General features: G+C 41.0%; 1 long non-coding RNA gene across 1 annotated transcript; it reads right to left on the reverse strand.

The window, feature by feature from the left end:
* Positions 1-4,579: 4,579 nt before the first annotated feature.
* On the reverse strand, positions 4,580-24,418 carry LOC120374919. Its single transcript, XR_005586339.1, has 4 exons — positions 24,290-24,418; positions 23,321-23,585; positions 22,175-22,248; positions 4,580-6,239 (listed from the first exon to the last, which is right to left on the reverse strand). It is a non-coding gene; the product is annotated as an uncharacterized LOC120374919 (long non-coding RNA).
* Positions 24,419-27,894: the final 3,476 nt, after the last annotated feature.

Raw genomic sequence — 27,894 nt, forward strand, 5'->3', positions numbered from 1 at the left:
GTCATCTTTTTGCCTAGCTCTGGGAAGAAACAGAATCACTTTCATGGAGCACAGCACTGAAGAAGTGAGAATAGATATCCAGATTAAATCAGGTAGAATTGGACCATGACAGCAGGGCTGCAATACGTGCTGTTTGTCTTCTTAGACTGTTTACTCTTTGGAACCATTAAATTTTTCCTTTACCCCTTTCTGATAGAATTCAAATGACATTTTGGTACAAATGTACCTTAGATAACTTTGCTAATAATTTGGGAATACTTTAATTTTGTAAATGGCCAATACTTAAATAAGGACTTGATCCTGCAAACACTTAGGCACATGCTTAATCTTTTTCATGTGAGTAGTCTCATTGAAATCAACATACAGACAATCATGTAAGATTAGGCAGATATAAAAATATATGCAGGATCAGGGCATACATTTTCTCCAATCATAAAGCAATAGTGTGAACACCTTTCATAAGGGGCTCAGTGTTTAATGTCTTCTGGGGTTAGTTCTCACCAGCCAAACAGAATTAGAGAGACCCACCTTTACTTTAGGTTATAATAGAATATAGAGCAGACATTGATTTCTCTGCAGCAATGTATAACCAAATTGAATGGTGCCCTATTGTTACTTATTTCTTTGGGATCAAGAAGATCCACAAATATAATATACCTTTGTCTAATTTCTTAATGTAAGTGAATATCTTTTATTACTGTATTCCTATATATAGATATATAAAATAAAGCATGTAAATCAACCTGACCACTGCATTATATATATATACAGTAGGAGCATGATGTTAGCACTGAGATGTAGATTCAGTGTCTCATCATGATTTTAATTATTGTCTAGGCCATGTCTACACACTACAGGTGTGCACATGGCACACAGCTCTGCTATGCTGCTGCTGTAGCATAGCATAGATAGATTTTCCTACAGCAACAGAAAGCTAGCCTACAGAAGAATCTACATTGGGGGTTAGGTTGGCTTAACTATGGTGCTCACTATATATATATATATAGTGCAGTGGTCAGGTTGATTTACATGCTTTATTTTAAGCCTGGTCTATGCTTAAAAGTTAGGTTGACATAGCTATGGGGTTGGGGTGTGAACAAATTCACACCCTTGAGCACCATAGTTAAGCCAACCTAACCCCCAATGTAGATTCTTCTGTAGGCTAGCTTTCTGTTGTTGTAGGAAACATCTATACTTCCATGCTACAGCAGCATAGGTGCAGAGCTGTAGCTGTGCCACTGCCGCACCTGTAGTGTAGACATGGCCTAGACAATAATTCAAATCATGATGAGACACTGAATCTACATCTCAGTGCTAACATCATGCTCCTACTGCATATGACTTATCCTATTGTGGTACCAGAACAGAATTGATAACATTGTCATAGACAGAAAGGGAGAGACGAGAGCCAACTTTGTATCTGCCTTTTTTTTTTTTTTTTGGTACTAGCAATAGCGGAGAAGGAGTTACTAAGGCTAGTGCTCAAGGAAGCAATGGGGAGTCAATAACTATTAACATCTGAAAATGTATTTTATACCTGATGTTTTAACATTCATTTTTAAATGTCTCCCCCTGTATGTCCCCTTGACATCAGCTGCAGATTTTGGAGCATAGCTACTGGGTTGGGAGGAAAAGGGACCAATCTGTAGACAAGGTGGGTGTGTGGTCCTCTAATGAGGAGAGTACGGGAGTATGGCAGATACATAACCTCTTCTCCAAATAAGGGATCATATGGGGAGAAGGTTGAGAGGATGTCCTCTCCTAGCAACAGCTACCATCAGTGTCGCAGAAAGTTTTGGTAATGGCCACTCCACTGGGGCCAATATAGAGATACAAAGAATAAAACAAGAAGTAGAACAGAACAGGGCAGGCAAGTATTGTGCAATATCTTTAAAAAAATGTCAGTGGTAGAGCTGACCAGAGAAGGCTTAACAGAACCATAATCTGTCAGAATATGCAGCTCCATCTGTCACACTGTCTGGAGTGGTTCACAACCTAAGACTGTCAAGAAGCAGAGCAGAGACCTCACACTGGTGGTGTTCTGTAATTAGATTTCATCAGTAACAAGTGTGAACTCCTAAAGCACCATAACAGATTTACCATGGAGTCACAGACAGGCCCTTTGAGCATTCTATCTTGCCACCCAGGCAAGCTGGATTTAGTGATGGTTGCTATACACCAAAAATCACAAAATATTCAGATTGCTCCAAGTCCCAGGAGACCAGTCATTTACCCCAGGTCAATATGTACTTTAGATCTAACACCAACAACAATGCTTGCAGACAATCCTAGAGTAAGCTAAGGATTTACTAAGAAAAGAAATGAGAGAGTTATTTGGAGGAGAGGCTAAAGGATGCAAACATCTATGCACAAATGAGTTACAGTCTATGGTTTTAAAAGGCAACAGAGTTGTAATAATCTGTCAACTCTGAAAGTCCTTTAGGGCTAACCCAGGTTGGCCCTGGGGATCTCTGCTTCTGTTTGGTAGCTCCGGCCCGCTGAAAGTCCAAACAGCAAAAGAGCTGAAACATTGTGTCAGCTATTTGTATTTCCTTCTTCCCAAATTCAAACTGATGGGTGAGCCTTTTTACACGTAGCCTCTCACTGGTGTAAAAAGGGCAATTAAAGTCTTTGTATTGTGGTATCCCACAATGGCCCATTTAGTTTTGATAAGTCTCCTTGATGGGCAGGAGATGATCCTTCCTGACAGATTCACCATTTCAGAGCAAACATTTTTTACAGTTATAAAGTAAAAACTTAAGTATTACCTTACAGCATGTGATAAAGAAATTGTAAGTGAGTTTAATGCAGAAATTTACAAGTTTTTCACAAAGTCTAAACACATTGTTATAAGTTCTGTACCCATTTTAACCATACCAACACACAGGTGAAACAGACTGGTTTCCAGCAATGAATTTGTCAGTGCTTGGCTGAGGCCTAAAGCTGGTTTGCCAGCATCACACCGTAAAATCAAAACACTTCACAAAATCAGGTCAATTTCACTGGAATTTTGTTTAGAAGAAAAACGTTCAAACAACATTGAAATGTTCTGTTTGGACATTTTCAAACAAAACATTCTGATTTTTAATTCTCAAATGATGTTTGCGTTCATTTTTATTTTGTATTATATAATTGAACAGTCCCAGTCTTTTTTAATCTCTCCTTATATGGAAACTCTTTCATACACATAATCATTTTTGTTGCCCCTCTCTGTACATTCTCCATTTCTATCATCTCTTTTTTTGAGATAGGGCCGATTTTGAGATTCCATAACTGCAAGCAATATTCATGGTGTTGGTGTACCATTTATATAGTGGCATTATAATATTTTCTGTGTTATCTATCCCTTTCCTAATGTTTCCCAACGTTCTTAGCTTATTTGACTGTCACTGCACATTGGATGGATGTTTTATCCACAATGACTTAAGTTCTCTTTCTTGAGTGCTAACTGCTAATTTAGACCCCATCATTTTGTACGTATATGGGATAATGTTTTTCAATATGCATTAGTTTGCATGTATCGACATTGAAATTCATCTGCCATTTATTTTGTTAACCAACAGCCAGTTTTGTGAGATTCCTCTCTAACTTCACAGTCTGCTTTGGACTTAAATATCTTGAGTAATTTCGTATCATCTGCAAACTTTGCCACGTCATTGTTTACCCTTTCCCCAGATCATTTATGAATACGTTGAACAGTACTGATCCCAGCACAGACCCTGTGGAACACTGTTATTACCTCTCCCCATTCTGAAAACTGACCATTTATTCTTACTCTTTGTTTCCTGTCTTTTAACCAGTCCCTGACAAATGAGAGGACCTTCCCTCTTATCTCATGACTGCTGAGGTTGCTCAAGAGCATTTAATGGAGGGACCTTGTCAAAGGCTATCTGAAAGTCCAAGTACACTATATCCATTGGATCACTGTTCTCCACATGCTTGTTGACCCCTTCAAAGAATTCTAATAGATCTGTAAAGGAAAATCATACCTCACCAAAGCCATGTTGACCTTTCCACAACAAATTGTGTTCATCTATGTGTCTGATAATTCTGTTATTTACTATAGTTTCAATTAATTTGTGTGATAGTGAAGTTAGGCTTACCAGCCTGTAATTGACAGGATTGCCTCTGGAGACTTTTTTAAAAATTGGCTTCACTTTAGCTATCCTCCAGTCATCCGGTACATAAGCTGATTTATCACCGTTAATAATTCTGTAATTTCATATTTAAGTTCCTTCAGAACTCCTGGATGAATGCCATCTGCTCCTGGTGACATTCTCAGAGAATTTTGACATTTGGGGGTTTTGCTCCTATTTGGAGAGAAGCCAGATTTTGAAAACCTGAAATCCTTTGAAAAAAAAACCAAAACAAAAAAAAACCACCCACAACAACAAAACTTCCATCCTTTGCACAACTCTAGTCATAAACACAGTGTAGCATAGCACTCGTGCCAAGTGCATTCCTGGATTAGGTGTCTATAGGACCACAGTGCTATGAGAGTGCATTTAAGTGTCCTGCTGTGATATTAGATGCAGCCTTTATATTAATCTTTTTCTGTTTTCCCCCAGAATAGCTTTGTTAGAATTAATAAAAGTGTAAAGAGAGGGTCTTAAATTTTTAATAGTCATCTGCTTCTTGCATTTTATTAACCACTTATTTTAGGCAGCTATGAGAGAGCTTGTTAATACATAACAGAGCCAAAAATGGAAAAGATGCACTTTTACACCTCATGAATTTATAGCTCATAGAGAATTTTTGTTTGTGATACAATATGCAAGTATTAGCTGAGCAAAAATGATATTCTGAAACTATGTTTTTGTAATTCACCTATCTAGGAAATATAAATGGATGCTGCATCCAGTTTTCATTGAGGTCCTCTGTTTCATCCAATCTTCCAGCTGGCTTGAGTGAGGTAAAAAGAGGTCAAGTGATTGTCCAAAATTACATAGCTATTCAGTGGCTCAGCTGGCTTCTAGGATTGGCTTTATCTGATAGACAACACAATCTCCTTAAACCACACAGCTTCCCACACGGCAGTGATAGAAAATGACAGTATAAATGCTGGCTATTTTTCTTTCTCCAAGCCTTATAATGCACTATTTAAACATTATTTTTTTTTGCAAAATTCTGGGCTAAGTTTGCTAAATTGACAAAGTAATATAAAAAGTGTCCCATAGGGAATAATACTGCATTGACAAAGGAATGAACTGAAGGCTCAGTTCTGCTCCATTAAAGTCAGTGATAAGATTCTCATTTACCCCAGGATCAATCCAGAATGACCCCACATAATAGGCCTTTTCTACTTTCAATTTATGTGGACTCTTCCTGAAACACTGTTAAGCCTCTGTTGTGGAATATTAAGCCAAACTTGGTTTAACCTGCTTACACCATCATCACCGAAAGGTCTACAATCACAGTTAGATGAGCTTAGGAGAAGCAAAAATTGACATTGGGGAGGTTTAAGTTTTCAGATGCTGGCTTCATTTTGCAAGTGTGAATACTGGCACACTATGTAAATACTAACATGTGCACATACACTGTAAACTAGCACCAGCAGTATGGAAGAATTACAATTTGCATCTTTGTTTACATCCAGTAAAACTATATGGATACCAAACACGTGGATTTTCTAGAGCAGACCAACTCTCAGAGGGAATTGTGCTATCTACTAAATTACTTGAAGGTCCAGGTAGTGATCCAATTTCTGATGAAAGTGCAGTTCAGGATGGTATGGCTCTAAGTCCCAATGAATTCTCTTTTGGAACTTTTTTTAGATATATTCAACCCATGGTCTTCATGACTCTCCACAAGACTAAAACCTTAACTATTACTTTCTGATAATCCTGTCACACACATGCTGTATTATACCTTCAATTCTTTTGCAATTCTATGATGGCAAAGTGGCACTTCAGCTGTTAAAACTTCCATGCCATTGCTTTAGAAACAGTTTGTTAAAAGAGCTGCACCTTGGGCCACTGGTATATCATTGTGTGCAAGCCTCTGTCCTTCCCCCCACGCTCACTCAAACTCCCTTTCAGGCAGGGACATGGAGGGCTGGTGCAGGATGTGCAGCAGCTGCCAAATCCCTTTTTTGAGCCTGCTCTATGGGTGCTTTCTTACAGATCAATGAAACCACTTCATTTTTGCTGCTTTGGGAGATTCCCTTGTTCCCTTCAGCCATTGGTTCTTTGAAAGCAGGCTCCTGATCATCATAATAGAAATTAAGAGCAGAAGGCCACCTACAATACAAGAGAAACATAATTCAAAGATTCTTCTTGAACAAGCTAGTACATGTTGTATATTCTCTGAAAATGAAATGATTTTGGTCTTGATACAGTAAGAATGAAAAAATTGTAAATTGTTCCGGTTAGATCTATTGGTGGAGAGAATTCACCATTTGAATAGTAAGGAGTTAAGTCAATGGGTCCAACACTTACTACTGAGTATTCCCATTGAAATCACCATAGACCCTAGTGCTACTTACTGCAGTGCTGCTTGCTATTTATGTACCTTCTCAGCTCCCATACTATAGCTGCAGTTGGCATATGCCTGCTGCATGTTACTTTTCTTGTTTCTCACCACTGTTTTAACTCCACATTAAGAGCCTCGTTTCCCTTGCAAAGAACATCTGCTGATGCGAGAGGCATGCTTTTAATATGTTGATTTATCATTGTCAGATGCAAGGCTTTAATGCTGGAATTTGAATATTGTATTTAAGGCACTTTTGTGATTACAGATGTTTTACATATAAATTGCTTTATATTACCCAAAAAATCTTTTGTATTTTTTAAGGCAGCCTCATGCCCACATGTTTTACATTTTAATATCTTACTCTGCATTGCTAAACGAATGTGAATTGCTTTCTGTTTAAAATGGCTGCATGTGTGAAATAGAGAATCTTCAACTGCTGAGGTTGTCAGAGGCAAGATTTTAGTATCTTGGTTATTTTTCAGTGAGCCAAGAATGTGTTACTGATTAGACATACCTATGGGTAATATTTATTACAAGAAGTGATATTAGGAGACTCAAGGTAGTGCAACTGCCACTCTAAGAATTTATAAAGCCAAAAACAACTTTCCACACAGCTGGGTTGTTTCCTATAGAGTGCAATGCTGAGTAGTTGAAATAATACCACCATCTACTGGACATTCTGTCAGTGTACGAGACTCATTAGGTAATAGAGAGGAAAGTGTGACAAATTTCCAAGATGTCTGCTTTTGAATGTATGGATACATTGTTTTTGCCAAACACTAGCTGCCTAATTCTTGTTCTTGACTAACAGTCTGTACTGATATATTTATAGGCTGCTTTGTTGTTCTTTATATAAGATGCATGATTAATAAAGGCTAGTTAGTAGGGGTGAGCTGGCCAGGGGAGGCAGGGGACGGTTTAGAGGACAGCAGAGAGTCTTTCCTGTAGCAATTGTGCTCCATGAAAGATAAATTGGGAATCACATTAATGTAATTGTTATTGTTTCTACTGATCCATTGCTAAAGCATGAGTGTTTGTCCACATAAACCCTGGAAATCTCAAGGCCCAACTATCGGAAATAGCATATGACAAAGGCCCAAAATGGAGCACACAAAAATTATTCATGCAGGAAACTTCAAAAGTTGCAGGATTTGTTGCTATAGTGTATATAGCTTTCTGTAATCTCAGTCTCATGATTATTTCTGACATAAGGAGGTCAGATGTGTTTGGATGTAGGTAGTTTTGTGATTAAAATAAATGTCCCACAAAAGGAGGCACAATGGAGAAATATAGGTACTGAAGCCATGCAAGAATACCCACATGGATCCAAGAGTCATGAGAATGATTAAAGGTTTGGAAACCATGACTTATAGTGATAGACTCAAAGAGATCAGTCTATTTAGCCTAACAAAAAGAATATTAAGGGATGATTTGATTATAATCAATAAGTATCTATATGGGGAACAAATATTTAATAGTGGGCTCTTCAGTCTAACAGCAAAAGGTATAACAAGATCCAATGGCTGGAATGAAGGTAAGCAAATTCAGGCTGGAAATAAGACATGAATTTTTAATGGTGAGAGTTATTAGCCACTGGAACAATTTACCAAGGGATGTGGTGGATTCTCTATCACAGACAATTTTTAAACCAAGATGGGATGTTTTTCTAAATGAGCTGCTCTAAAAATTATTTTGGTGAAGTTCCATGGCCTGTGTTATGCAGGTGCTCAGACAAGATGATCACAATGGTCCCTTCTGGCCTTGGCATCTATGAAGATGATAAAAGCAGCATATGGCCCCAGCTAACTTCAGTTCCTTCTACAAATTCCAAGAACTGAAATAATGACTGGTAAGTTTCAATTTACATATGCTTTCCTGGGTATATCAAAGCAACTTGCTGTAGTGCCCACAGTATAATGTTCTTTTTTGGGAATACCACCACCAATAGAGCTATTTATGTAACACTTTGGTTTTTTTTTTTCTAAAACAGGGATTGGGCAGCCCAGGCTTTATATGAAAGAAAATAACCAACCCTGCATTTTGAAACCTTTAAACATCAGCAACAAGTCTTTCTTGGAGCTGAAGGAAGAATTAATTATTTACATGTTCCTCATTTACATGTTTCTCATTAACTTTTTACCTACTGTTAACAGGAGGGTTTTAAAAGAATTTTTTTCAGTCTGTGATCCAAGCTTACTACAGCCCTGTTTCCAGGTAATATATTTAGCCATTCCTTAATTATTTGCAGTTAATCACAAAATGACATTTTCAAACTGTAAGCATGACTGAAACACTGAAGGTATTGCAGAAAGTCCTGACAAGTCATTTTGGTTCATTAGTTCTGGGTTCAATTCACAAATTTGCCACTGATGTGCTTGTGACCCGATCCAATGTATCTAATGGATAAATGCCATTTTTTTCTTTCAAGAGGTTATAAAAATCTTGAAATGTTTCAGGATCATGCATCACATGACCACTTAGAGGCCAGATTCTGATACTCTCTCCTACATGGAGTCCCATCTTACTCTTGAAAAGCCCCAGTGGGACTATATCAGAATTTAGCTCACATTAACAACCTGGTGTTTTCTGTGCAGCTCATTTTGGGGAAATTTTCACAGCTTTGCAATGACCAGTTTTTGTCCCTCATCCTCTTGGCTTGTTATCCATCACAAGACACCAATGTGAAACTTTCATAGCAAAGCCCCAGAGCAGGTATAAGGGACTGAGGTGTTGGTGGTCTGGCCTAGAGGTCATGGCTGGGCTGATGTCACCAAGTCATGACCAGTCACAAGGTGGTAATCAACATGCAGGGATCAGAGAAATCACTAGTGCTGGGATCAGTAGGCAAGAGCCAGGGTCAGAATCAGACTAGGGTCAGAAACCAGAAATCAATGAGCAAGGTGAGCTCTAGAGTCACAGCAAGCCAGAAGTCTGCATGATTTCCCAGGCAGCTTCCTGGGCCGCCCTCCCAGGTTAAATAATGAGCATGGGCCAATCAGAAGACCTCAGGCTGCTGCTGTTGTTCTGGACCCTTTGGCTGGTACTTTCTGCAGTACCTAATCTCCGCAGTGCTCCCTGGGTGTGACTGTACCTGGCTTCCCACTGGCAATCTGGGAATCTCAAGTGTGCCAGGTTCCACAGACCTAGTCCCACAGAGCCTTTCAAGTGGGCATTTTTCTATTATCTTGAAATGCAACCTTTCAGCTAAACCTTGGCTGAGTTTCTGGCAAGTCCCCTTTAACTAAAATGGGCTAGTAAGGGAATTATGATTTAGACTGGAAATCTTATGAAGCCTGGAAGATTCATATGGTTTTAACACAAAACCAGGCAAAACTGAGCAGTTTCAGCTATCCCTTTTTAAAGTTTTTGGGTTCCTTAAAACTTAAAGTGAAACTCAGGGGATGAAGTCATACTTGTAACAATATCCTCATTTCATTTGTTAGTAAAGAAATAAACCTTTCTGGAAATGAAATTTGTTATTGTGAGACTGAGACATTTACTAATACGAGTTCATCCTATCATACTTTGAACAATTTTTAAGTTAATTAAAAATTTAGAAATTTACAGTCTATTAGGGTTTCTATATTTAATTTTTATCAGGAAAATGATACCTTATAACAAAAAGAATAAAACCTTTTAAAAAGTAAGTGTCGCCAATAATTCTCTGCATCAATAAATAAGCTCCATTAAATAGTATTAGCATTGGTTGCTATGCAGGAATAGAAATGTAACCCTCTGTAGCTCTTGTGGCAACACTCTAGATCTTCCTAAACATTTTATGAGGCACATAATGCATTCTACCGATTGTTTTCAGCATGGAATTCAGGTGACCATGAGATGACTATGTTGATCATGAACTTTAAAGCCCCAGTACAACAGAATGAAAGGATGTTATTTCTGAAGCCTCTGGTCTAAAACGTTTTAAAAACTGTTACTATTCGCCAAAGAGATGCATATTTCTAAGTTTTTTTTTAAAAACCATATGGAAAGCAAACATGCTGTGTCAAATAACTCAGATACATTCCTTTTCAAATGTTACTAGTTCCTGGGTAACATTTTCAAAAGCACCAAAATGACTTAAGTGTCCAAGGCTCATTTTCAAAATTGACTTAAGCTCTTCAGAGAGCAAGTCCCATTGCTTTTCAATGAGACTTAGGACCAGATCTTCAAAGGTATTTAGGCACCTAATTTCCATTGATTTCATTGGGCATTAGGTGCCTAAATACCTTTGAGGATCTGGGTCTCAGCTCTTAGGTACTTATTCCTAGTTGACTTAAGTCCCCTTTCTAATCATAACTGCCACTTTAGATGCCTAAGTGCAAAGTTGGACACTAAGAAACGTTGTGCCAGCTGCTGCCTAACCCTGTATATGCCTAAATTCCCTAGGTGCCTACGTTTCTGCAGATAGCGTCATGTAGGTGTCTATATTTCTGCTAGTATGTATGCACACAACTACCTCAGAACTGACACCACTGAGTAGCTCAGCACCCAACTCACATGTAAACCTATCTAATCTGCAGAGCCTGATCTGGTACGTGTATTCAAAGGCCATTTTAGAACACGTCTATTAGATTGGGCCCTGCACCATGCACAGGAAGTGGTACCCTCCTTTGATCCAATAGCCAGAACACTCATCCAAGATGCAGGAGATCCAGGTTTGAATACCCACGCTGCTTGAGATGAGCAGGGGGACATGGCTTTAGGTCTCCCACCTCCCAGGTGAGTGCCCTGACAACCAGGGCATGGTGTATTCTGGGGTGGGCTGCCATAATCTCTCCTGTTGAAGCTGGTCCTCTTTGCATAAAATTACTTAAAATATTCATTGGGCCAGAAAGAAAGTGAGAACTGGACTGTACAGTCCAGTGGTCAGGATATTCACCTAGGCCATAAGACAGATTCGGATCCCAGATCCTCTTCAAGCTGTGGTTTGTGCATGGCCTGATTCAGTAGGCATGCTCCGAGGAGAATGCCTAGCTTGAGGATCCTACCAGGATTTAGGCATGAGCTTGGGCATCAGCACTTCAATGACTATGTGTGCCCACTTTCCAATTTTTAGGCACCTAGGGTATTCTATCAGTGGAAACTTTGACTCCTAGGGAATGTACATGCATACAGGGGTAGGGGGCAGCTGAGTGGGGGTTTTGAGGATCTTCATTTTGGATTTATATGCCTAAAATGGCTATTAGGCACATAATTCCCATGGTGGATCTAACCTTAAGACTTCAGACTTGTAGTAATGCTTAGCATACACGTGTAAAGGAATTGCCATCATGAATCAGATGGTTGGATAATCTGGCCCAGCATTGGTTAGTACCAGACACCTCAGGGCAAAGTTCAGGAAACTCACTAATGACCAAACATGGCATAACTTGTTCATACAAGTTCTAACTCACCCCAAGCAGTCAGTGGTTGGCTGATGCCTAGAAGAGTGTACACACATTACCATTTATAATGTTATTTAAATTAATTGTATATGTCCTTGTTACTCATGTTGATCCTCTTTCTAAACTTTTGCATATAATAAATTCATTGCTGTGTGATGTTATCAAATATTATAGATTTAAGATAAATGGCTAAAGGAAATTGCACTGAAACAATTTACTGGAAACAGAAGAAAATCATGACTAGGTGATGAATGGCTTCATTCTATAGTCTTTGACCAATTATTTAACAAAGCATTTGCTACATTTGACTTCAGGCCAAGTAACAATGTAATCTGATATATACCAGCATAAAAAATGCATGGGTTGTAATGCATCAGAGGGCACACCACAAAAGCAAAGCATATTTTAAATAGGGTTACAAATCAGTTATGTTAATAATTTAACCTTTGTTATTTGGTGGATGCCACCAAAACATAACAAAGTACTATAATGCCATGAATCAGAAGCACCTTAGTGCAGTTGTCTGAATTAATTCTTTGATGAGATTCCATTCCAGTAGTGATGGTGAGTTCAATACATGGGAGTTGCAAACAAGTTGGGTTGAAGCAAAACACCTTCCCTTTTTAATGGCTAGAGGGAAGGGATGTCTTGAAATCTTTTCTGTTGTAACATGGAGTCATGGTATAGAAAGTGTTGAGAAACACTGATCTAGAGATTAGATCAGTGACCTACGAGTTAGGATTCCTGGGTTCTAAACATCAGGTTTTGTGCAAGTATCAGAGGGGTAGCCATGTTAGTCTGGTTCTGTAGAAGCAGCAAAGAATCCTGTGGCACCTTATAGACTAACAGTGTGCAGTGTCACATGGCCACTTACTTCTCTGTGGCCTGGTAAACTACGCGTTTATACCGAATTTAGCAGCGTTAAACCAATTTAACGCTGCACCCGTCCATACAACGAAGCCCTTTATATCGATTTAAAGGGCTCTTAAAACCGATTTCTGTACTCCTCCCCGACAAGGTATTGCCATGTCAGATTAGGGTTAGTGTGGCCGCAATTCGACAGTATTGGCCTCCGGGTGGTATCCCACAGTGCACCATTGACACCGCTCTGGAAAGCCATCTGAACTCGGATGCACTGGCCAGGTAGACAGGAAAAGCCCCGCAAACTTTTGAATTTCATTTCCTGTTTGCCCAGCGTGAAGCACTGATCAGCACGGACTGTATGGGAGATACTGGATCTGATCGCTTTATGGGGAGACAAATCTGTTCTATCAGAGCTCCGTTCCAGAAGATGAAATGCCAAAGCATTTAAAAAAAATCTCCAGACAGAGGCCACAGCAGGGACTCCACACAGTGCTGCGTGACAAACGTAACGGAAAGCCAAAGAATCAAATGGATGCTCATGGAAGGAGGGAGGGGGGACTGAGGACTCCAGCTATCCCACAGTACCCGCAATCTCCAAAAAGCATTTGCATTCTTGGCTGAGCTCCCAATGCCTGAAGGGTCAAAAACATTGTCCCGGGTGGTTCAGGGTATATCTCGTCAATTTACCTCCTTCCCACCCACCCCCCACCTCCCCGTGAAAGAAAAGGGGAAAAAATTGTTTCACATTTTTTCAATGTCACCGTATGTCTACTGCATGCTGCTGGTAGACGCGGTGCTGCGGCGCTGAACAGCAGCATCCCCTCCCCTTCCTTTCCTGATGGCAGACGGTACAAAATGGTGGAAAACCATCCTCATCATCCCGTGAGTGCACCTGGGTGGCCTCGGTGAGGTCGGCCAGGGGCGCCTGGGCAACAATGGGAATGATTCCTGCCTGGTCATTCCCGGCAGACGGTGCAAAAGGATTGAAAACCATCCTCATCATAGCAACTGGGGGCTGAGCTCCATCAGCCCCCACCCCCTTTCATGCCTAATGAAGAATCTGTACTGCCTGGACTATCATAGCAGCGGGAGGCTGCCTCCCCCTCATTTTATCTCACTAAAAAGTCAGTGTTTCTTATTCCTGCATTCTTTATTACTTCATCACACAAATGGGGGAGGGGACACTGCCACGGTAGCCCAGGAGGGTTGGGGAAGGAGGGAAGCAACAGGTGGGGTTGTTGCAGGGGCACCTCCTAGAATGGCATCATCATTTCTGCGGGATCTCTGGGGCTCTGACCTGGAGCGAATGTGCTCTCTGGTTCTCTAGTACTCTTGCCCCATATTCTAGGCAGGACTGACTATTTTTAGACAAAACAAAGAAGGGAATGACCTGGGGAGTCATTCCCATTTTTGTCCATGCGCCCCTAGCCGACCTCAGTGAGGCCAGCCAGGAGCACCCATGACAGCAGCAGACGGTAAAAAAGGACTGATAACCGTCATCGCCAATTTCCAATTGCAAACAGTGCTATAGCTGGTAACCATCTCTGCTACCTTGCAAAGGCAAATGAATGCTGCTGTGTAGCACTGCAGGACCGTGTCTGTCAGCAGCATCCAGTACATATATGGTGACAGTGACAAAAGGCTAAATGGGCTGCATGGTTGCCATGCTATGGCATCTGCCAGGGCAATCCATGGTAAAAGGGCGCAAAATGATTGTCTGCCATTGTTGTCACGGAGGAAGGATTGAGCGAAGATATTTACCCAGATTAACCTGCAACACTGTTTTTGCATTGGGATCTCAACCCAGAATTCCAATGGGCGGGGGAGACTGCGGGAACTATGGGATAGCTACCCACAGTGCAACACTCCGGAAATCAACGCCAGCCTCGGTACATGGACACACACCGCCGAAATAATGTGCTTAGTGTGGCCGCGTGCACTTGACTTTATACAATCTATTTTACAAAACCGGTTTATGTAAAATCGGAATAATCCCGTAGTGTAGACATACCCTGTGTCTGCCTGATGGGTCTAAAAATACCCACCTCAGATACCCAAGATACTCCATTGATTAATGGGACAAATCCTGCCAAGCAGCCCTCCTGCACAGGCAAACAGGCAATAGGTGAGGATAAAAAGCTCTTAGAGAATGTACACTCTATACCCAAATCTTCAAAGGTATTTAGGGACATATGTGCCAAAGGGTTGTGCTTATGGGGGTTTCCAGGGTCAGCCCACAACATTTTGGCACCTGAGGCAGGGAGCTTAAATGACACCCCCTTTCCCCCTCACTTGGGCCAAAACTTTGAAAGGTCTCAATTCTGCCTTCTTCCTGTTCTACACCTCTCATGGTGCTGCTCCGCTACCTACCCCAATAAAGGAGAACTAACAACTTAAAATGCCTTGTTCAAAAAAAAAGTATGCTCCACATATATCAAGATCAACACCTTGGAGTCTCTTGCTTACAACATTTCAAACAGTATGTCATACCACAACACTAAGCCACACAGAAATTTGAAGTTATGTATGTTTCTGGTGATTCCATTTCCCTCTGCCATTGTTCTCCCATGAACATTTCCTGTCATAGCATTAGCCTCTATAATGGCAACTATGGCATCATCTATCTTCCCAATTTGGTGTTTGATGGGTTTTATCGCCTCAACTTGACTTTCCCATCATGTGGCACTCAGTGGTTTCAGTGTCAGAGAGGATATTCCCAGATGTTGCTTCAAAATTTACCATTGATGAGTTGATGGAGAAAAAAAATACATAGATGCTTTGAATTACATTAAAAAACTCAGCAGCCTCACTAAAAGCTGATGCTGCATCACTGACCGCCAAGTTCAGTGAATGAACTGCATAGGACAAAAAAGCTCGAGGGTTTAACTCTCGGATCTGTGTCTGCACTCCTCTGTTCTTTCCTCTCATTTTGGCACCATTATCGTAGCCCTGACCTCTCATGTCAGCTATCGCAATTCCAGTATCTTCCAGCTTTTCAAGCACATTTGTCATACCAGCTCCTTTAGTATCAATGTCAATAAATTCTAGAAAATGCTCTGACAGTCACCATTGCAGGGACATTTTCACTAGGTTCTATTGTTATTACAAAATGCACCGTTAAAGTCATTTGTTCCGTATGGCTGATGTCAGGTGTGCAGTCCAGAATAACAGGGTAATATCTTGCTGACTTCAGATCTGCCACAATCTTCTGTTTGACTTTTGTTGCCAGTAACTGTACGATCGAATTTTGAATTGTTTTACCAATGTAGTGGTGTGTGTACATTTCTTGGGTGGTGGTTCTTCTTAGATGCTCCTGGAGTACAGCATCAAACTCAGCCATCAGCTCCACAATTTTAAGGAAGTTTCCATTGTTTGGCATATACAGCTGATCTGAAGTGCCATGCTGTGCTAGGTTTTGGGTAGCAAGCACTCATAATGGCAATGAGCCTTTTCAGAACATTTTGCCAGTAAAGAGACTCTGATGCAATCTTCTCTTGATGCTGATCATCTATGGTGGCCTTTAACCTTAGTCTCATCTCAAGCTCTTTCCAACTATGGAATGCTCTCTGGTGATTTGCTGCCTTCTCATGGCATGTCAGATTTCTAGCCAGATTTTTCCAATCCTTTGTTCCTGTAGAATCCAATGTGGCTTGAACATTAGACTGGAAGAGTTTGCAACAAAAACAGTATGCAGCGTTCTGGGTTTTGAGTACATAAGCCATGGCCTCTCCACTTTGTCACCATTGGGGATCTCACGCCAGTAATGTGTTGGATCGAAACGTCTATTTTCATTGTCTTTGGGGAACATGAAGTTTCACTTGCTGTGGCCCATGCAGAACAAGGAAGTCCCTTGGGCTACTGCTCAAGTGTGTCTACAGTCCTGGATCATCTAGACTTAAGGAACTAAACTCAGCAGCAGCTGTTTCTTGCACCTCCACCACACTCTTCTCTGATCTACACTTTTCTTCAGGAATGTGCATGGTAACATCCATTTGAGATGGAGATATGGATGCTGCAGTAGCTGCCAGGTCACCTGCACTCTGACTAACTGGAAGATCAGGCATCTCCTCACCACTCACATCCTCACTGGGGCCGGAAGGCTCACTGTGAACATTTGTGTCTGTGTATCTGAGGAGAGCTCCTTCCTGCTTAGATAGAAAAGCTTCCTTTGCTTGCTTTCTTTTTCTGAATGCTGCCCCAGAGGGGCGTTGTCTTCTTTCACTCATGATTGCTGTTCTGTGCCAGCTATAGTGACTCTCACTCTGTTGAAGGGGACAAATAAGCAGGCTGGTAGCAGGGCTTGAGTGAGGGAAGATATCAGCATCTTAAAGGCCTAATTGGCTCCTACTACTTCAGTTGACTGCCTGTTCTCCTCAAGTGGGTTCAGGGAAGCAGCAGGAAACAGGAAGCTCCCTGAGAAGCTGGTGTTAATCAGTCCAGGCTCCTGGGGGTGCAAGGGAGGTACATAAGAGGCTCCTCCTCCTCCTCTCTCTCCCTGCAGCTCCTGCTGCTTTCTGTTATTCCCTCTCACCTTTTCTCCTGCCTGCCAGTTATATCTCTTGTGCCCTCCTTCCTCCAGCACAGCACTCCACCATCTGTGTGTCTAGATCAGAGAGACTACATATGCACCAGCAGCAGATACAATTTTCTACACTCTGGGTCCTAGTGGCGCCCACCACAGTCTGGCACCTGAGGTGGCTGCCTCAGTTCACCTCATGGTAAGACCAGCCCTGAAGGGTTCCTTCTGTGACACCAGTAAAGTGGCTTTAGATAGGGTGATCAAGGCTGGGGGAACAGACAATGAACCTGCAGTAACACCTACACTGCGTGAGAAAGCCCACATATGCACAGAGCAGTTACAGAGACTGCTATAGTACTAAAGCTGCAGTGGCAGACACCGATTGGCCCTGCTGCCACTCCACAGCCTACAGAAAGATTCTTTCATCCCTCATGAGCAACCGCCACAGAATCTCCCTGAACTAAGCCAGTTTACTTGGGCTTGACACAGGGCCCAGGATTTGCCCATTTCTTTTGTAAAGCATTTTGAAAACAGAAAAGAGAAAAGAGCTGTAGGAATAGAAAGCATTAAGCATCATCATTAGAGCTAACAAATATTGCATTAGTATGTTACACATTAAGAGATTCTGACTCTGCATTAAGTGGTTCCTCATGGGTAGTTTATACAGTGCATGTCTGTCTTGTACATTATTTCATTATGGAAAAAATGTACATCTCATTCTAAACATGTGTATTTCCATTCCTTTGATGCCAAACCTACCCAAAAGGATCTGGCCAGTTGAAGAAACTCTACTTAGTTCAGGGGTCAGTAACCTCTGGCATGCAGCTTGCCAGGGTAACCACCCTGGTGGGCTGGGCTGGTTTGTTTACCTGCTGCGTCCGCAGGTTCGGCCAGTTGCAGCTCCCACTGGCTGCTTCCCAGAGCCCCCATTGTCCTGGAGCAGTGAGTCACGACCAGTCGGAGCCGCGATCGGCCAAACCTGCGAACACGGCAGGTAAACAAACTGGCCTGGCTCACCAGGGTGCTTACCCTGGCGAGCCGCATGCCAAAGGTTGCCAACCCCTGGCTTAGTTGTACACCATCAGATAATTCAGTTATAGGAATAGGCATAACATATGTCTGTAATGGAACAATTATAAAAATATCAAATAGCAATAAAATTAAATAAATAGAGACATTATTGGAAGATGCATAGGCCCATTTTTGTTCAGACTATGGCAGCTCCCAAAGGAAGACCATTTGAATGAAATACTCTCCCAGCCCTATGAAACATTTTAACTTTAGGCATGGAATGTTATTTATAAAAGGATTTAAATTGACACTTCAATATTATTGTTATACCCTGGTAGGTACAATGTGACACTGCCTTAACCCTTTTTTCATGGGCATTTAGGGAACTGGGTACACTGATGAGCTGGAGGATGGATGGGGTTGAATTAGGGTTTGTGCTAGGGTATTAAATAAATTGGATTGCACAAAATTTCCTACTGGGTATTTTAAAGTCATGTGAGGCTTAAGTAGTATGAAACTGATGCTATAAAATTTAAATATATAAATATGATGAAAGACCCATGAAGAAAGAGGCAGTCTTATGGTCATTCAAAAAAAAATGGATGATGAATCCTTGTTTGATATTTAGGGCACCCGTACCCTATATTTATCAGATTAACAATGTTAAAAAATAATAAAAACAAATTCTCTCCCATTGCAAAAGATTTTCCTTGATCAAGCAGGCCCACTGAGTTATGGGTGACTAATGCCAATTCTTATAGCAGATTATAGTAATGCTACTAAAAAAAAAAATCAAAGGATAAAGAAAAAATGGCATTAAGAAATGGTGATAACAAGAGCAGCTGAATGTAGACAACATTAAGGTTTGGTAAATATTAGAAGCCAAGGGCTTAATGTTTAATAAAAATCTTCCTACAGTAAAAAATGGCAATAAAAGCTGACCCAGTTGAGGTGACAAAAATAGACAAGTTTGTCCATTTTCTTCTTTTAACAAACCAAAGGCTAGCGGAAATGGAAAAGGCCTTTTAAAAAGAAACTTGCCTTCAGAAAGACCTGTGAAGAATGTGGACTGAAATACTGTTATTTAAGCGCTGTCCATTGTCTGCTGCTTCTAAAAGCCAAATGGATTTGTAAAATAAAGTTATCATTTCCTTTTGTTTTATTTGGAATGGTTGTTTACCTTAGTAAAATTATTTTATTACATAAATTATTGGAATTAGAATAATGATTATTCTAATAATTCTGTTTTATTGTGTTTTCCTAGGGAACAGAAGATAAATTCCAGAGATTTTTTTAAACCAACTGAGAGAATATATTTAAAATGCTTCTGCTATTTTTGAGAACCCAAATATTCTCACTGCTTTCAGAAATAGCCTGTAATGAATCTAGCTCTAACTTCTGTTAAAGCTGAAAAAGTTTGGACTTAAGGAATGCACTTTCTGGCACTTCATGAGTACAAAAAACTCCTACAGAAGTGAATGAGAGTCTTACCTGAAAATGGTTTTCAAGATCAGGCCCTAAGGAGCTCTCTGTCCTTTCAGAGTTCTCTTCTGGAATCTATACTATCTAAGTTCTGTGGATTAGCTTCCCAGCAGGTAAAAATCCCCTGCAGTCAATGAGCTACACTTCAGTTGTGAATATGGCCCTGTACCCACATGACTTATTTTGTTTCAATTATTTATCAGGATGGAGTAAATCAATGCTGTGCAGTCAATATTCAGTTCCATATTTCTTTCCACTAACAGAGATGACTCTGTAGTTCCTGGACTCATCTTATTAAAAGTACAGGAGTGGGATTTTCAAAAGCGATAAAGTGACTTATGAACAACGAAAGTCAGATTTATTCTCCCTAAGAAACACAGGTACTTTTGAAAATTCCACCCCAGAGCTGGATGTCAGATAGTTTGCTGAGGCTGGCCAATAGGAAGACTGATTTTGGATTATGATTGTTGGTTCAATATACTCAGAGGTCATTATCAGGAATGCAAAGTCTATTTTTAGCAGGTTTGAGGATATAGAAATATGTAATAATTTAGCTGTCAAGTTACAGATCTATATTTGAGAATGAATTGGGTTTCCTACTTTCTAGGTCAGGGGGAACCTATACCACCAAAGTGTCATGTCTGATATCCAGAACACACCACAATGTGTTCTTCAGCACACCCAATTAATGTATTCAGTTTCGCACTATGCTGCACCCTGCCACTGAGAACTTCATGTCAACAGCATGGATAAAACTCAGATTCTAACAATACAAAAGCCCCATCCCTTAACACGTGAAGTAAAGGAGGATCTTCCATCCATAGCTAGAAGTATATGGCCTGTGACCTACATTTGAGAAGGTTCGATTCCCAATAATAGAGGGGAAGGGTACAGCTACACATTAACATATTGATTATAGTATTTTCAACTACAAACATGGATTAGAGCCCAATCCTGAGCTGCAGTACAGCCCCTTTGCTCTCTGTAGTTTAGTATTCTTCCACAATCATTATTCACAGTCGAAGGAGGGAAGTTGAGAACAGGGTGAGCACAATGACCCTCAACCTTAGGCAAAGTCCCAGTGGGTGATGTCTGAGGTGCAGTAGTAGTTGAGAGGAGTGGAGACATTTGCATTGCCAGTGTTATATTTGTTCTGGGGATAACTGAGGATTTAATTCACTGGTACTGTCAATGTTACCTTTCAGAGACACTAAATTCACCAAAAAAGCAATTCCGTTTCATAGAGCTGTAGTAATACATCACTTATGATATAGTACATAAGATTACCAATAACAAACCTTTAAAATCATCAGTATAAAGAGACAGAAGAGAAAATGCTAACTTTTGAAATGGATCTCTGTCTTTTCCAAAGCTAGCTATGCTGTATGATGAGGTTACTGAATACAGCATATGCTACAATGAGTTTCCATTAAAGGTTTAGAAAATGCACTTATTTTGCCATAAACTCTTTGCAGCTCATTTTCTATTTGTATATGTGACTTAATCCTTAGATGAACATCAATCACAGCTGAAAAGAACACCTGTAACATTTTTCATTCTTGAGTGAACATATAAAAGCAAAAGAATCTGACCAGGAAAGTGACCTGTATTGTATATGTGCATAGTGTAAAGTTATTACCATTTGCTATATTTCACCCACTACAGTTGATGTTTTTATTATATACATTGAATTTATTATTTATACTTAGTGCCTAAAATGTGTTGGGCACTGTTCAAACACAGGAGAAGAGAGCGCCTCTGTGCCAAACAGCTTAGGGTTAAATCCACTAAGGGACTCAGGTGTTGCAATGCCTAACTTTTAGGCACCTTGCCACCCCAGTAGAATCCACAGCCCTTAATTAGATGCCCAGGCTCCCTATGCAATGCATGGGGAGAGAGGCCCCTAAGAATGAGACCCACTAAAGGCTGCAAGCTGAACGAGGAGCCAACCAAGCTGGCCAACAGACGATGGCAAAGAGAAGGGTGTGGCCTAAGACCTACCCCTGTAAGGGTGCTAGACACACAGGCCCAGGATGGAGGGCGGCACCTATCTTCACTTGGGGCTCACACCTGTGAGCTCTTTCCTGGAGTGAGACATCTCAACTGTTTCTTGCAAGAAAGGTGGTGGCAGCACAGGCCTAAAGCTATACAAAATAGGCTAGGGGGAGGGGATAAGGAGTATCCCTCATAACCTTTAGCCCAGTGATTAGGGCACTCACACAGGCAGTCAGAGACCCTGGTTCAATTCACCCTTTTGCCTGATGTAGAGATGGGATTTGAACTTGCTTTGCCCACTTGTCAGGTGAGTGTCCTAATTGCTGGACTATAGAGTCACTCTCTCTCTAGCCTGTTCCACATTATTTAATTTATACACAGTGGAACAGCTTCAGCAGGAGAAATTCCTACCCCAGAATATTCAGAATCCAATGGGTAAGGCATTCACCTGATGGATGGGAAATCTGAGCTCTCCATGGGTGTGAAGGTCTACTTGCATGGTTCGAACTACAGGATTTGGGCCTAAAGAGACAGGGAAAAAAAATAGGATGAAAGAATGCAGTACTCTGTAACATATGTAAAAACAAATAGGATGTTGCACATGTCATGTTAGTGCCCCATTTATTTTTTTTAAATTAAATGTTACCCAAGCCAAATTCCCTCTTTTTGTTATTTAACCTGCCATTGCTGCCTTGATTTTCATTATTACTCCTAACCTAATGCTCCTAAATTTGGCTCCCCCCACACCGATCTCCCTCACACACTTTTTTATTCTGTAAAATTTGTTTAGTTTTACTGTTCTAGAAAAATACTGACTGAAATCGTTCAAGACTAGTGCAATATATTTCTACCTATACCAGTTACTCATACCAACACTGAGTGCTTCTGCACTGTCTTTTGGTCTGAAGGAAATCGCTTCCAGGATGGCGACTTTGCTCATTGAGATGATCTAGTCTATAATCTTTTGTGCAAGTATAATGGGCATGGGAAAGCACTATGCAAATGTTAGGTATACTATTTCCTTCACCAGCTTACCTCTCTCCTGGGGTACAAATCAGAGTTTAATCTTTTCAGTACTTTTGATAAATCTATATTATCTAGAGTTAAACTTCTGATTGAACAAAACTGACAATTGCTAAAGAAAAAATACTAAATCTCTCTAAATGTATAACAGTTTACTTGTAACCCCTGAAACAACTAAGAATATTGTCAATAACTTTTTAAAGATAACATTTCCAAGAGGATTTCTCCAAGTTTTAGCACTTGTTACTACCACAAGTTCAAGTGGTAACTATAGTTAGGTGCGCGCGCACACACACACACACACAATCCCCATAGGGCTCTTTGAGAGGATTTACTCTTCTCTGTTTCTGTGGAATAGTGTCCCAACCCTGGGTAGGGCCAGCAGCTCCTTAAAACTGGGAAACAAGTGATAGTTCCTCAGGCTCATTTAAACTCCCCTTGAATCTTTGCAATGTCAGGCTGCAGTTTGCACAAGCAAACTAGTCCTGTTTTTCTTCTCCAGTGCGGGTAGAGAGGGAGCCTACACCATGAATCCAACAAGATGCCAAAGTCCCTGGAACACAATCCTTACCACAGAACCTTCCAGGCCTTATGTTGATGCATTGATGAGCTAAGTCTGACTCCACCTCCTGTTGAATTCCCGTTGGTTCCATGTTCAGAGAATGATTCTGGGTGTGTCTTGCCAGGCTACTTGCCCACAATGGAAATCATCCAATTAGCTTCAACAGTTAATGAGCAAATCCAGTGCCTGTCCCATCCAATTTCTGAATGATTCTGTCCCATCCAGCAGAGTCATCCTGCCTATCTCTGGTAAGTGTGCAGGCACACATAGTGCCCTAAAACAAAAGCAAATACTATGTAACACCCCCCTTGTATTTACACCCTGAATGCTACAATGCAAGCAAGTGGGTACATTCTTCCCAACCTCAATGACTGATGTCATACTGCTCTTATGATGTCTATGACTGGCAATTATATTTTGTGTGTGTCTATCTGCATATTCAAGTAGTATCAAAAGGTACACACAGTAAGCAAGTATCATTTGTAGATCTTTAGTCCCTACAATAGTAGCACTCTAAAAACATAATCCCCAATTTTTGATTGGTGTCTTTTAATTCTGTGTGTTCTGTGAGGTTGTGACAGGGTTCACTCACCACTGCAGCACCTCCTGTTGGCTGTTTTAGGAATTTGCCCTGCTCACCAGTGGTGCTGCCATTGCTTCTGCTCCAGGATCCATGTCACTCCCAGGACCACAGAGTCCTCTTCAGGACACAGCCCTCCAGCTATGCCACACTATGTGCTCCCCGCTTCTGGGGGAATGTACTGCAGTCCTCTGTCCAGCCACTTCCCCCAGTGGCAATTGTAGCCCATTGTCTGGTCATTTTCTCCATGTGGAGAGAGGGGATTCAGGCCCACCCATTACTCTTGGTCCCAGCCCAGGAACCCTGTAGATAGCCACCACTTGCTGTGCCCCCTCCATCTCCTTAGTAAATTTTCCTGGGCTACTTCCCCATGGCCTGAGCACCTTCTTTGCCCTTACCTCATAGCCGCAGCTTGCCAGGAGCTGCCTTCAGCTCCCTGGATCTCTGCCTGCAACACTGCTCTGTCCTGGGTGCCTACTGCCTTTAGCCTGCAAGGCAGGCAGGCAACCTCCCGCCTCAAGTTTCAGGGACTGACTGACTGAAGCTGCTCTGTTCTGCAGCCCTTCTTATATGAGCCAGCCCAGCCCTGATTGGCTGCTCCTTGCAGCCCCTCTCTAACTGGCTGCCTCCTGCGAAGCCTCCCTAGGGCGCTATTAACCCCTTATGGGCAGATGCCCCATCACAGAGGTCCAATAGGTATTTTTATTACAAGAAAGCAAATTCATCCCATGTTGTGAATTTACTGGTGCTTGTAGCCCTTCATTTGATATTCCTGAAATGAAGTATTATGGTTTGGGTCAAATTCCTCTACTAGTGGATTTAGTTCTGCTTATACAATGGAATCAGACAAGATTCACCCCCTTCCTCTGTTATGTACACTTGCATTACCTACTTGCTGTTGAGTTCTCCTTGCTGGAGTCTCTTCTCACAATTGTACCTCCATAGATTCAGTGGCATAAATTAATCCACAGGGATGTAGCATCTTTTGGTGAAGATTTTGGATGAGACCTTCTCCTGACACTGCCTGTACCTTGTAAAGAGGTAATTCACCTTCCAATTGTTCTACTGCCACATATACTAATGCTTCCCATCTATCTGCAATTTTCTGCTTTCCTCTGGGACTAAAGTTGCACATTATATCTTCCAGTTATATAGTATATATTATTACTTGGCATTCCATCATCGTTGCTTTGCCAATTGATTTTTTCTCACTTTCCTTAGTAGCTAAATCATATGCTTAGCAAAATCTGTGTCTCAGGTCCTTCACGGTTTGCTGAAGTGTTACCTCATATTGCCCTTGCTACTATATCCCAAGACACAGATCAATTGGTAGCAAGTGCTGCCTTCCTAAAATTAGAAAGTATGGGGACTTTCCTCTTGTATCTTTATTTGTACAACTAATATGCATGAATGAGTAGTAGAATATATTTCCCCCAGTTGTTCTTATATGCTTCAAGAGCTCCTAACATACTCAAAATTGTACAATTTCCTTGATGATGGTATGGAGTAGTGTGCAATCCTGTGTGATTTTACACAGCTCAGCAATCAGATGCAATTCAAAGTTTGCACCTTGATCACTGTGTATTTTTCTAGAAAAGCCGTAGGGGCTGATAAAATTCTTCCACAATTTACTAGCCACAGTTCTAGACATTTGGTCTTTTGTCAGATAGGCTTGAGTATACAATACAATAATCACAAGAATATTCTTGATATCAGAGGCATCCAGTTCTATAGTTAAGAAATCAATGAGGACTAGTTCAAGTAGGCAAAAGCTTTGATATTCACAAGTTTGGCAGCCTTACAAATTTTGCCTTCCTCCTGAGACAGATCTAACATATATCCTGGCTGCTGGGGTCATATAAAATTGATCCAATAAAACTGATCTCTAGCCAATTTCAAGGTGCTCTTCATGCCCAGATGACCCATACGTTCCTCACCATATATCCCTTCTAAGGCTTGGTGTTGGTGAGCATAATGAATCACTTGCTGCCTCACATCAGCTCCTCTCCTTTCTGCGTCCCTTTATAAAACTCCATCCAACAGCTTTGGCCATTCTTATAAATAGCCACCTATTGTACCACTTCTTTTCTTCATCCTGAGTGGGCTTATGGGTAGAATTCAGAAAATTAATCACAGGTGCTATATACTTATCACATCATTTTCTAAGGAAGAGTTGATTTTGCGGAAACCACATTTTCTGTTGAAAAGATATTCTGACTGAAAATTGCCCACCAGATCTAATGTGCACATTATGGAAAGAGCACCTCCTTTATTTATGAAGATTCACAGATTGCTTAGCTGATCACAGACTATGTGATGGGAAAGCACCTGCCTGATTGTAAGTACTGAAGAATTGCAAACATGCACTTAGCTGTTAGACACCTGATATCCAGTCTGTAACAGAAATACTGTATACCTCTGTTTTCTAATGATATTTCTTTAACTAAGCATGTAGATATGGATATGCCTCAGCTGAGAGTGTAGTTACCAGTGGCTGAGGAGTAAGGACCTCATCCTGCCTCCCGTAGTCACATGAGCCCTGTCACAGTTCAGGGCAACTGCACTTATATTTACCCTCTCTGGTCCAGCAAAGGCACCCATGCTAGGCTCCAGGCTCCTCAGCCATCACCTCTCTTGGGCAGAAACCCATATCTCTCTCCCTTCTGACTGGGGTATTACCAGGGAGAACAGGTCTGTGCCTACACTGTGTTATTCCCCAACAGACTGCCTAAGCAGGTCTGCTTTGCTTATTTCCTCAGAGATGGTGGACAGTGTAATTGCCAACAGTTATAAATTACCACACAGTTCTCTCTAAGCAAGCACTTTTATTCCTAAGGTAAAAGCATTATAGTGAAAACATATTAAAACAATAAAAGAACCTACATATATGCTAATAAGCTTACCAGAGATCACCTTCTAATTCCAACAGGGGCTCTGGTTAGTGATTAGTTCTTCAAACCCCACAAAGGGGCTTTTCCCATTGTCACCGGTTTATAATAGCTTTTGTTCAGAACTAGTCCCAAGTCTTATGAGGTCTCAGTGGACCATAAGACCTTCCAACCCTTCCCTAAAGATTGGGCCCCCTACTTTGACCAAAGGTCTGTCCATTTTATGGATCTGAAAGAAAGTTCTGAGTCAGTTTTAACTTAGGCTATTTAACCAAAAATCCTTTCTTTGTCTGTTGCTCCCTGGAGAATCAAGTTTGACCCAGTAAATGTGAACCTTTCTCCAGGTGGTGGTAGCTCTCTGGAGGTGTTACAACCTGAGTGAGAGTGCCTAACCACCCCTCACTGTTCCTAGTACCTGGAGGGCTTGGTCTTCCATGCAATTACATACAGTCCCTCAACAGTACATAAATATTTGCATTTTTAAGACAATGAACTCCAAAAATACATAAACTTGATTCAATAAGGTTTGTCCAGGAGATTGTCATATCTGTCACAAGCCCCGCTCAATTTCATTGGGACTGCATGTGATTAAGATTCCCTGTTTGCATAAGTGTGGCGGGTTCAGTCCCTGAGCTGTCACTCTGAATACTTTTAAATCAAAGTGAGGATTATGTACACATTGGTTACTTAACACATTTATTCTTCAGAATCTGAACATCCATACATCAAAGGCAGCAATGTTGTTGCTCACCAGCTAATGAGGACCAGTGGACTGAAGAAAGTCAGCGTTTTGCTGTACAGAGAATCAGAAGCTGAAGTACACGTGTTAAAGGGTTTAATACAGAAGTCATTCTTTCTGCTCTTTGAAGCTGTGCAGAGAATTAGATCTTCCTCCTGGATTATGAACTACTGGTTTTAAAAGGGCAACTGGCCCTCACTTAAATGAAAAGCTGCATACTGCAACTTTCATCATTTTTGGACTCATGAAATTTAATGGACTTTTGTTAACACAAAGGTCTGAAACACACTTGAGAAAAACCATCAACCATGACTCCTTGTATCATCTTTGGTTGTTGCCAGCACTGGATGAAAGAAGAAATACTGTCCATTTTAGA

Source organism: Mauremys reevesii, linkage group 11 (genome assembly GCF_016161935.1).
Source record: "Mauremys reevesii isolate NIE-2019 linkage group 11, ASM1616193v1, whole genome shotgun sequence".
In the NCBI taxonomy this organism is placed as follows: domain Eukaryota; kingdom Metazoa; phylum Chordata; order Testudines; family Geoemydidae; genus Mauremys; species Mauremys reevesii.